Here is a 9,028-nt window from a genome sequence, read left to right as displayed (position 1 = left end):
CGAGTAAAGCCCACAAAGATCTCCGCCACGGCACAACCCAAGGGGGGCAACCCAGACAGGATGACCACATCAGTGAATCAACCCACTCAGGTGACGCACCCCTTCCAGGGACGGCATGAGAGAGCCCCAGTAAGCCAGTGACTCAGCCCCTGTAATAGGGTTAGAGGCAGAGAATCCCAGTGGAAAGAGGGAACCGGCCAGGCAGAGACAGCAAGGGTGGTTCGTTGCTCCAGAGCCTTTCCATTCACCTTCACACTCCTGGGCCAGACTACACTCAATCATATGACCCACTGAAGAGATGAGTCTTCAGTAAAGACTTAAAGGTTGAGACCAAGTTTTCATCTCTCGAATGGGTAGGCAGACCATTCCATAAAAATGAAGCTCTATAGGAGAAAGCCCTGCCTCCAGCTGTTTGGTTAGAAATTCTAGGGATAATTAGGAGGCCTGCGTCTTGTGACCATAGCGTACGTGTAGGTATGTACGGCAGGACCTTATCGGAAAGATAGGTAGGAGCAAGCCCATGTAATGCTTTGTAGGTTAGCAGTAAAACCTTGACATCAGCCCTTGCCTTGACAGGAAGCCAATGTAGGGAGGCTAGCACTGGATTAATATGATATGGTTCTAGTCAGGATAATAATATGGTATGATAATGATAATATGGTTCTAGTCAGGATTCTAGCAGCCGTATTTAGCACTAACTGAAGTTTATTTAGTGCTTTATCCGTGTAGCCGGAAAGTAGAGCATTGCAGTAGTCTAACCTAGAAGTAACAAAAGCATGGATACATTTTTCTGCATCATTTTTGGACAGAAAGCTTCAGATTTTTTGCAATGTTACGTAGATGGAAAAAAGCTGTCCTTGAAACAGTCTTGATATGTTCTTCAAAAGAGAGATCAGGTTCCAGAGTAACGCCGAGGTCCTTCACAGTTTTATTTGAGATGACTGTACAACGATTAAGATTAATTGTCAGATTCAACAGAAGAACTCTTTGTTTCTTGGGACCTAGAACAAGCATCTCTGTTTTGTCTGAGTTTAAAAGTAGAACGTTTGCAGCCATCCACCTCCTTATGTCTGAAATACAGGCTTCTAGCGAGGGCAATTTTGGGGATTCACAATGTTTCATTGAAATGTACAGCTGTGTGTCATCCGCATAGCAGTGAAAGTTAACATTATGTTTTCGATTGACATCCCCAAGAGGTAAAATATATAGTGAAAACAATAATGGTCCTAAAACGGAGCCTTGAGGAACACCGAAATGTACAGTTGATTTGTCTTCAGGAAGGCAGTGAGTTGATGCGCAACAGCCTTCTCTAAAATTTTTGAGAGGAATGGAAGATTTGATATAGGCCGATAGCTTTTTAAACATTTTCTGGGTTAAGGTTTCTGGGTCAAGGTTTGGCTTTTTCAAGAGAGGCTTTATTACTGCCACTTTTAGTGAGTTTGGTACACATCCGGTGGATAGAGAGCCGTTTATTATGTTCAACATAGGAGGGCCAAGCACAGGAAGCAGCTCTTTCAGGAGTTTAGTTGCAATAGGGTCCAGTATGCAGCTTGAAGGTTTAGAGGCCACGATTATTTTCATCATTGTGTCAAGAGATATAGTACTAAAACACTTGAGTGTCTCTCTTGATCCTAGGTCCTGGCAGAGTTGTACAGACTCAGGACAACTGAGCTTTGAAGGAATACGCAGATTTAAAGAGGAGTCCGTAATTTGCTTTCTAATAATCATGATCTTTTCCCCATCCTCACTTGGGGAATGCTGCTTTTTAGTGAGCTTTGCGACAGTATAAAAAATACATTTCGGATTGTTCTTATTTTTCTCAATTAAGTTTGAAAAATAGGATGATCGAGCAGCAGTAAGGGCTCTTCGGTACTGCGCAATACTGTCTTTCCAAGCTTGTCAGAAGACTTCCAGTTTGGTGTGGCGCCATTTCCATTCCAATTCTGGAAGCTTGCTTCAGAGCTCGGGTATTTTCTATTTTCCAGGAAGCTAGTTTCTTATGACATGTTTTTAGTTTTTAGCGGTGCAACTGCATCTAGGGTATTGCGCAAGGTTAAATTGAGTTTATAGCACGACTTTTGATGGTCCTTGGTTGGGGTCTGAGCAGATTATTTGTTGCAATTGCAAACGTAATAAAATGGTGGTCCGATAGTCCAGGATTATGAGGAAAAACATCAAGATCCACAACATTTATTCCATGGGACAAAACTAGGTCCAGAGTATGACTGTGGCAGTGAGTAGGTCCAGAGACATGTTAGACAAAACCCACAGAGTCGATGATGGCTCCGAAAGCCTTTTGGAGTGGGTCTGTGGACTTTTCCATGTGAATATTAAAGTCACCAAAAATGTGAATATTATCTGCTATGACTACAAGGACCGATAGGAATTCAGGGAACTCAATGAGGAACGCTGTATATGGCCCAGGAGGCCTGTAAACAGTAGCTATAAAATGTGATTGAGTAGGCTGCATAGATTTCATGACTGGAAGCTCAAAAGACGAAAATGACATTTTGTTTTTGTAAATTGACATTTGCTATCGTAAATGTTAGCAATACCTACGCCTTTGCGGGATGCCCGGGCGATATGGTCACTAGTGTAACCAGGATGTGAGGCCTCATTTAACACACTACATTCATCAGGCTTAAGCCATGTTTCAGTCAGGCCAAACACATCAAGATTATGATCATTGACTATAGTTGCCTTTGAAGTAAGGGATCTAACATTAAGTAGCCCTATTTTGAGATGTGAGGTATCATGATCTCTTTCAATAATGACAGGAATGGAGGAGGTCTTTATCCTAGTTAGATTGCTAAGGGAAACACCGCCATGTTTAGTTTTGCCCAACCCAGGTCGAGGCCCAGACACTGTCTCAATGGTGATAGCTGAGCTGACTACACTGACTGTGCTAGTGGCAGACTCCACTAAGCTGGCAGGCTGGCTAACAGCCTGCTGCCTGGCCTTCACCCTATCTCATTGTGGAGCTAGAGGAGTTAGAGCCCTGTCTATGTTGGTAGATAAGATGAGCGCACCCCTCCAGCTAGGATGGAGTCCGTCACTCCTGTTTGTGGGTGAGTCCCAGAAAGAGGGCCAATTATCTAATTCTATCTTTTGGGAGGGGCATAAAACAGTTTTCAACCAGCGATTGAGTTGTGAGGCTCTGCTGTAGAGCTCATCACTCCCCCTAACTGGGAGGGGGCCAGAGACAATTACTCAATGCCGACACATCTTTCTAGCTGATTTACACGCTGAAGCTGTGTTGCACTTGGTGAACTCTGACTGTTTCATCCTAACATCGTCGGTGCCGACGTGGATAACAATATCCCTATACTCTCTAGTTTTAGCTTTAGCCAGCACCATCTTCAGATTAGCCTTAACGTCGGTAGCCCTGCCCCCTGGTAAACAGTGTATGATCGCTGGATGATTCGTTTTAAGTCTAATATTGCGGGTAATGGAGTCGCCAATGACTACAGTTTTCAATTTGTCAGAGCTAATGGTGGGAAGCTTCGGCGTCTCAGACCCCGTAACGGGAGGAGTAGAGACCAGAGAAGGCTCGGCCTCAGACTCCGACTCATTGCTTAATGGGGAGTACCGGTTGAAAGTTTCTGTCGGCTGAATGAGCGACACCGGTTGAGCTTTCCTACAGCATTTCCTTCCAGAAGCCATGAGAAAGTTGTCCGGCTGTGGGGACCGTGCCAGGGGATTTATACTAACGTTACTATCTGTACTTACTGGTGGCACAGATGCTGTTTCATCCTTTCCTACACTGAAATTACCCTTGCCGAATGATTGCGTCTGAAGCTGGGCTTGCAGCACAGCTATCCTCGCCTTAAGGCGATCGTTCTCCTGTATATTATGAGTACAGCGACTGCAATTAGAAGGCATCATGTTCATGTTACTACTTAGCGTCGGCTGGTGGAGTGAAAAAGTTGAATGAAAAAAAGTTGAGTGAGGGAAAAAAACAAAAATATAAACGATAATTAAAAAGTAAAAACTGTAAAGTTGTCAGGTAGCAAAGTAAGGTTGGCAACAAAACGCACAAAACGCACAGCAACACGTAAACAGGTCTACAAGTTGTGACCGGAAATGGCGTCGGCAATGCAACCTACAGACAGACCACTACTATATATTAAATACTACAGACAGACCACTACTATATATTAAATACTACAGACAGACCACTACTATATATTAAATACTACATCCAGACCACTACTATATATTAAATACTACAGACAGACCACTACTATATATTAAATACTACAGACAGACCACTACTATATATTAAATACTACAGACAGACCACTACTATATATTAAATACTACAGACAGACCACTACTATATATTAAATACTACAGACAGACCACTACTATATATTAAATACTACAGACAGACCCCTACTATATATTAAATACTACAGACAGACCACTACTATATATTAAATACTACAGACAGACCACTACTATATATTAAATACTACAGACAGACCACTACTATATATTAAATACTACAGACAGACCACTACTATATATTAAATACTACAGACAGACCACTACTATATATTAAATACTACAGACAGACCACTACTATATATTAAATACTACAGACAGACCACCACTATATATTAAATACTACAGACAGACCACTACTATATATTAAATACTACAGACAGACCACTACTATATATTAAATACTACAGACAGACCACTACTATATATTAAATACTACAGACAGACCCCTACTATATATTAAATACTACAGACAGACCACTACTATATATTAAATACTACAGACAGACCACTACTATATATTAAATACTACAGACAGACCACTACTATATATTAAATACTACAGACAGACCACTACTATATATTAAATACTACAGACAGACCACTACTATATATTAAATACTACAGACATACCACTACTATATATTAAATACTACAGACAGACCACTACTATATATTAAATGCTACAGACAGACCACTACTATATATTAAATACTACAGACAGACCACTACTATATATTAAATACTACAGACAGACCACTACTATATATTAAATACTACAGACAGACCACTACTATATATTAAATACTACAGACAGACCACTACTATACATGAAATACTACAGACAGACCACTACTATACATGAAATACTACAGACAGACCAGTGGTTGTATATACAGGTCAGTACCAGAACCTTATTCAATGTCCAGGGTACTGGAGTGGTTGTATATACAGGTCAGTACCAGAACCTTATTCAATGTCCAGGGTCCTGGAGTGGTTGTATATACAGGTCAGTACCAGAACCTTATTCAATGTCCAGGGTACTGGAGTGGTTGTATATACAGGTCAGTACCAGAACCTTATTCAATGTCCAGGGTACTGGAGTGGTTGTATATACAGGTCAGTACCAGAACCTTATTCAATGTCCAGTATCAGTACCAGAACCTTATTCAATGTCCAGGGTACTGGAGTGGTTGTATATACAGGTCAGAACCTTATTCAATGTCCAGGGTACTGGAGTGGTTGTATATACAGGTCAGTACCAGAACCTTATTCAATGTCCAGGGTACTGGAGTGGTTGTATATACAGTCAGTACCAGAACCTTATTCAATGTCCAGGGTACTGGAGTGGTTGTATATACAGGTCAGTACCAGAACCTTATTCAATGTCCAGGGTACTGGAGTGGTTGTATATACAGGTCAGTACCAGAACCTTATTCAATGTCCAGGGTACTGGAGTGGTTGTATATACAGTCAGTACCAGAACCTTATTCAATGTCCAGGGTCCTGGAGTGGTTGAACCTTATTATCCATACAGGTCAGTACCAGAACCTTATTCAATGTCCAGGGTACTGGAGTGGTTGTATATACAGGTCAGTACCAGAACCTTATTCAATGTCCAGGGTACTGGAGTGGTTGTATATACAGGTCAGAACTGGAGTGGTTGTATATACAGGTCAGTACAGAACAGAGAACCTTATTCAATGTCCAGGGTCCTGGAGTGGTTGTATATACAGGTCAGTACCAGAACCTTATTCAATGTCCAGGGGTACTGGAGTGGTTGTATATACAGGTCAGTACCAGAACCTTATTCAATGTCCAGGGTCCTGGAGTGGTTGTATATACAGGTCAGTACCAGAACCTTATTCAATGTCCAGGGTACTGGAGTGGTTGTATATACAGGTCAGTACCAGAACCTTATTCAATGTCCAGGGTCCTGGAGTGGTTGTATATACAGGTCAGTACCAGAACCTTATTCAATGTCCAGGGTACTGGAGTGGTTGTATATACAGGTCAGTACCAGAACCTTATTCAATGTCCAGGGTACTGGAGTGGTTGTATATACAGGTCAGTACCAGAACCTTATTCAATGTCCAGGGTCCTGGAGTGGTTGTATATACAGGTCAGTACCAGAACCTTATTCAATGTCCAGGGTACTGGAGTGGTTGTATATACAGGTCAGAACCAGAACCGTATTCAATGTCCAGGGTCCTGGAGTGGTTGTATATACAGGTCAGTACCAAAACCTCATTCAATGTCCAGGGTACTGGAGTGGTTGTATATACAGGTCAGTACCAGAACCTTATTCAATGTACTGGAGTGGTTGTATATACAGGTCAGAACCAGAACCTTATTCAATGTCCAGGGTCCTGGAGTGGTTGTATATACAGGTCAGTACCAGAACCTTATTCAATGTCCAGGGTCCTGGAGTGGTTGTATATACAGGTCAGTACCAAAACCTTATTCAATGTCCAGGGTCCTGGAGTGGTTGTATATACAGGTCAGTACCAGAACCTTATTCAATGTCCAGGGTACTGGAGTGGTTGTATATACAGGTCAGTACCAGAACCTTATTCAATGTCCAGGGTACTGGAGTGGTTGTATATACAGGTCAGTACCAGAACCTTATTCAATGTCCAGGGTCTTGGAGTGGTTGTATATACAGGTCAGTACCAGAACCTTATTCAATGTCCAGGGTACTGGAGTGGTTGTATATACAGGTCAGAACCAGAACCTTATTCAATGTCCAGGGTCCTGGAGTGGTTGTATATACAGGTCAGTACCAAAACCTCATTCAATGTCCAGGGTACTGGAGTGGTTGTATATACAGGTCAGTACCAAAACCTTATTCAATGTCCATGGTCCTGGAGTGGTTGTATATACAGGTCAGTACCAGAACACATTTACATTTACATTTAAGTCATTTAGCAGACGCTCTTATCCAGAGCGACTTACAAATTGGTGCATTCACCTTATGACATCCAGTGGAACAGCCACTTTACAATAGTGCATCTAAATCTTTAGGGGGTGAGAAGGATTACTTATCCTATCGTAGGTATTCCTTAAAAAGGTGGGGTTTCAGGTGTCTCCGGAAGGTGGTGATTGACTCCGCTGTCCTGGCGTCGTGAGGGGTTTGTTCCACCATTGGGGGCCAGAGCAGCGAACAGTTTTGACTGGGCTGAGCGGGAACTGTACTTCCTCAGTGGTAGGGAGGCGAGCAGGCCAGAGGTGGATGAACGCAGTGCCCTTGTTTGGGTGTAGGGCCTGATCAGAGCCTGGAGGTACTGAGGTGCCGTTCCCCTCACAGCTCCGTAGGCAAGCACCATGTTCTTGTAGCGGATGCGAGCTTCAACTGGAAGCCAGTGGAAGAGCGGAGGAGCGGGGTGACGTGAGAGAACTTGGGAAGGTTGAACACCAGACGGGCTGCGGCGTTCTGGATGAGTTGTAGGGGTTTAATGGCACAGGCAGGGAGCCCAGCCAACAGCGAGTTGCAGTAATCCAGACGGGAGATGACAAGTGCCTGGATTAGGACCTGCGCCGCTTCCTGTGTGAGGCAGGGTCATACTCTGCGGATGTTGTAGAGCATGAACCTACAGGAACGGGCCACCGCCTTGATGTTAGTTGAGAACGACAGGGTGTTGTCCAGGATCACGCCAAGGTTCTTAGGGCTCTGGGAGGAACCTTATTCAATGTCCAGGGTACTGGAGTGGTTGTATATACAGGTCAGTACCAGAACCTTATTCAATGTCCAGGGTACTGGAGTGGTTGTATATACAGGTCAGTACCAGAACCTTATTCAATGTCCAGGGTCCTGGAGTGGTTGTATATACAGGTCAGTACCAGAACCTTATTCAATGTCCAGGGTACTGGAGTGGTTGTATATACAGGTCAGTACCAGAACCTTATTCAATGTCCAGGGTACTGGAGTGGTTGAGGTGGGTATATACATGAAAAATGACTGGTAGTAAGATTCACATATAAACACTTATACTAATGGTGATATATACATACTAATGGTGATATATACATACTAATGGTGATATATACATACTAATGGTGATATATACATACTAATGGTGATATATACATGTAAACAGCAGTAATACTGACCAGTAACAGGATAAATAGAGATATACTAATGATAATGGTAATCAATAATAAATAATCAATGAACAGCAGCAATACAATAACAATACAATAATAATTGTAGCTACAGGTTTGTGTCTTAGTGTCACATTGGTATGAAGGGTCGGGAGACAGACGCAGGGATGCGTAATATATTGTTTTTATTGTACACAAATTACGGCGTGGCCGTGTGAAAGGCACCGGGAACGAAGACACTATGCAAAAACACAGGGTTGAAACCCAAAACGAAAGAGCGAGGAGTACCTGGAATAAGTACACATGTACACAACGATACCGCACGGGACGAGACCCCGTAATCATCTGCGGCAGTACATGCGGCAGGGAAGCCATAACAACACAGCACAGGTAGTCACACGACCAACGGACAAATAATCGACGGGACACTGGTGAACCAAAAGGGCACATTTATACAATTACAATCAGGAAATGGGGACCAAGTGTACGCAATGACACAGCTCCGGAGGGATCCATGCATAGAGTTCAGTGTGGATAGTCTGTGGGAGAGGCACAGTAGTATTTTCTTAGCCTTTTAAACCCACATTTTGGCACTAAACAGTCTCCATATTATTATAATTATTATTTAATTGTACCAGGA

General features: G+C 42.7%; 1 long non-coding RNA gene across 3 annotated transcripts; it reads right to left on the bottom strand.

Moving 5' to 3' along the window:
• Window positions 1-5,205: 5,205 nt before the first annotated feature.
• On the bottom strand, window positions 5,206-8,195 carry LOC127916140 (uncharacterized). Of its 3 annotated transcripts, XR_008093570.1 has the most exons (4): window positions 8,079-8,195; window positions 6,369-6,423; window positions 6,094-6,258; window positions 5,206-5,310 (listed from the first exon to the last, which is right to left on the bottom strand). It is a non-coding gene; the product is annotated as an uncharacterized LOC127916140 (long non-coding RNA). The 3 variants fall into 3 exon arrangements; XR_008093560.1 differs by lacking the exon at window positions 6,369-6,423; XR_008093550.1 differs by lacking the exon at window positions 8,079-8,195 and having other exon boundaries at window positions 6,369-6,485.
• Between the last annotated feature and the right edge of the window lie 833 nt (window positions 8,196-9,028).

This window comes from Oncorhynchus keta, chromosome 4 (assembly GCF_023373465.1).
Source record: "Oncorhynchus keta strain PuntledgeMale-10-30-2019 chromosome 4, Oket_V2, whole genome shotgun sequence".
NCBI lineage: Eukaryota > Metazoa > Chordata > Actinopteri > Salmoniformes > Salmonidae > Oncorhynchus > Oncorhynchus keta.
This window is presented reverse-complemented; position numbering and strand designations above follow the sequence as displayed.